Source organism: Vicia villosa, linkage group LG3, assembly GCF_029867415.1.
Source record: "Vicia villosa cultivar HV-30 ecotype Madison, WI linkage group LG3, Vvil1.0, whole genome shotgun sequence".
NCBI lineage: Eukaryota > Viridiplantae > Streptophyta > Magnoliopsida > Fabales > Fabaceae > Vicia > Vicia villosa.
The window spans coordinates 99,603,616-99,606,428 of record NC_081182.1 but is presented as its reverse complement, the minus strand read 5'-3'; the positions used below and the strand labels follow the sequence as shown (position 1 = coordinate 99,606,428).

The 2,813-nt window shown below is 34.8% G+C and overlaps 1 long non-coding RNA gene across 1 annotated transcript; it reads right to left on the bottom strand.

Annotated features, from left to right (window-relative positions):
• Positions 1–295: 295 nt before the first annotated feature.
• LOC131656421 (uncharacterized) lies at positions 296–1,521 on the bottom strand. The gene is made up of 3 exons (XR_009300089.1): positions 1,177–1,521; positions 1,002–1,092; positions 296–789 (listed from the first exon to the last, which is right to left on the bottom strand). It is a non-coding gene; the product is annotated as an uncharacterized LOC131656421 (long non-coding RNA).
• Positions 1,522–2,813: the final 1,292 nt, after the last annotated feature.

Genomic DNA, 2,813 nt, shown 5'->3' with positions numbered 1-2,813 from the left:
TTCTTCAAGTCCAAGTTTCTTCATGCTTTCTTCAAAAGTTCTCATCTCACATGAAAAAGAAACAAAAAGGGTGGAATTAGCAAAAGTCCAACCAAAATAATTCAAGAGGGCCCAAAAGCCCAATTAGAAGTCAAAAGTCAAAAAGTCAAAGAAAGTCAAAGAAATATATATATTATGTCATAACTACCACATGGAAGTTACAATGTTATGACATAAAACAAAGCTTGTCGTGGAACTTGCAAGAGTTGTGAAGAAAATCTTTCCATCCCATGTGCATATTCTCCCATGTGCACAAATTTGTGGAGCTTTGCCATTAAGCAAACTTAGCATGAAAGAAATTTTTGCAATGATTATTTTGGGAAAGAATATTCTTTGCAATGATGACAACTTAGTAACTAAGTGAGCTTAAGGGCTAAGCTTTGGTTCCAAAATGACCAAAATTATCCTTCATTTTTTCCTCTATATATAGAAGAGAGGCAAACCAATTATGACAAGAGGAAGAAAAGTGGGGAGAACACAGCAAGAATTCTGTAACTTCTAAGTTACATTTTTCAGAAAAAAAATACAAAAGTTAGAGGGAGAAGAGAAGTCTTCATACCTCTATTGTTTGCTGGCAGCTCTTCAAAGATGGCTCTCATCTTCGAGCCTCCATAGATGAGCCGTCAACACCCTGCAGCTGATTCAAACACCGACGCTGCAATCATTCAGTTCTCACTTGCAAAAGCACAACTCGCCGCAGGTAAGTCTCTCTTCCTTCACTCTCAATATTTACACTAACCATTGTTACATCTGTAGCAATTCAAAGATTCAGTGGCAAACAACTCACGGTTCAGAATCGTAACACAACAAACAACGATTCAGAAAATTCAGCAAAAACAACATGCCACGGTTTTGAACAACACCGACAAAACAAAATTCAGCAAACAACAACAATTTACGATACATAGTTGTACAACACAGCAGCAATAATCCAGAAAACAAAAGTAGCAATCAACACGTACCTCGATAGAATCCGGCGAACACCTCCTTGCCGTAAGTAAGTCACTTCCACTTTCACGCTCAATATTGCTGTTAGTTATTGTCGTGTATATTCTGAAAATCAAAAGTAGAGAAAGCATGACTTACTGTTGCTACTGAATTGTACCCTGAAAAATAAAATTGAGAAAAAAAGCACACCTGGATTTTCACTTCTGTTTGTGAAATCGGGTTACAAGTTAATGTTGTTCTTGATTGGTTGAGTTTCAAACAAAGCTCCTCCCGTGGCCGCGGTAGAAGAAAACCGTGAGGGAGGGAGTTGTTGTTTGTTTACAAAGCACCGAGTGAAAAATTGTTGTTGACATTTGCGAGAGAAGTGATGATAAAGATGAAAAATCACCATGGTTGAAACTCAGTAAGTTCTGTTGTTGTTCACCGTGAGAAGAGAGAAACCGAGAGAGATTCGTGTTGTTGTTGTTGTTCCGAGAGAATAAGGCAATTTTTTGGTTGTTGTTGTTTCTCTGATGTTTTCTCAGAACTATCGTGAAAGAGAGAAAGGGAAAAGAGGCGCTGCCTCTAGGTTTTGTTTTAGGGTTTTTTTAAGAAACCAACCCTTGTGTTAAGTGCAGAGGCGGATCCGGGTCTCTTTGACCCGACCCGGTCCGGTCCAGATTGTTTTTTTTTATTTTAATTCAGCATATTGGGCTGCACACCTCCCTTTCAGATTTTGAACCTCCTCAGGCCCAATTATTAAATTTTTCTAAGTATTTCTTTTAGAAACTATTTTTCATAAAAAGTATTTAGTATTTTATTTTAAATATAGGATTTAGTTTTATTTTCTAATCCTTATTAAAATACCAAAAAATATATTAGATACATATTTTTATTTATGTTTTCTAATTATTTTCTTCTTTCATAAAAACTACAAAAATATATTTTCTTAGATTAATTTTGTTTAAGTTTGATGTTTTCATATTATTTTGTGTAGTTAATCATTTAAATTTTTATTTGATTACTGTTGCACATTATTGTTATTTTCTCACTTCATCCAAGACTTCGAGATTATTTCTCTGTTGTCTTTTGGATTTGTCTGTTTGTTTGGTCTTCCATTTGCTGTAGAAGTCCTTAAACAATTACTGGATGATCATGAAATGTTGTAAGCTGCAAGCTTATCCGACGTTTCTTTCTGCTGGTATGGATGCCTAACATCTGTTGAGATCCCAATTTATTCCAAGCATATCACTTGAGGATCAAGGTAATACCTCAAACTCAGAAATCCCATTTCTCATTCTTCGAGGTAAGCCTAAAACTCATAAAACTGTTTTCACAACAGTAATCATTTCAAATCACAAAATCATTTCCAACTGTTTTTATAACCAGTACTATAAAGTACTGGGCCTCTAATAGAGTGTAAGTCCCAAAAACCTTCTCTTCTTAGCTTGTTTTCAAAACTGTATTTTCAAAATCTTCTTTCTGTTTTCAAAACATTCCTCTGGTATTTGAAGGGCATTATTCCCGGTGAAACTCTTCAGATACCTATGTGACCTTTGTCCATCTTCACTTCTTCTGTTTTCAAAAACCATTAACTGTTTATCATATATATATTCAACTGTTATCAACAAAACAACAAAATTACTCTTGAGGCTCTGTACATACTTCTTCAATGGCCTCCACTCCATCCAGGTTAGGCTTTACAAGCTTTCAATTTACAGTTTTTATTTAAATTACTGTCAAATATAAACTGTGCATATATATATTAGTTTAGAACTACGTTTGAGTATAAACCTTAGGACAGTTAAACTATATATATATATTATAGGAATATGGCCTAGGATTGA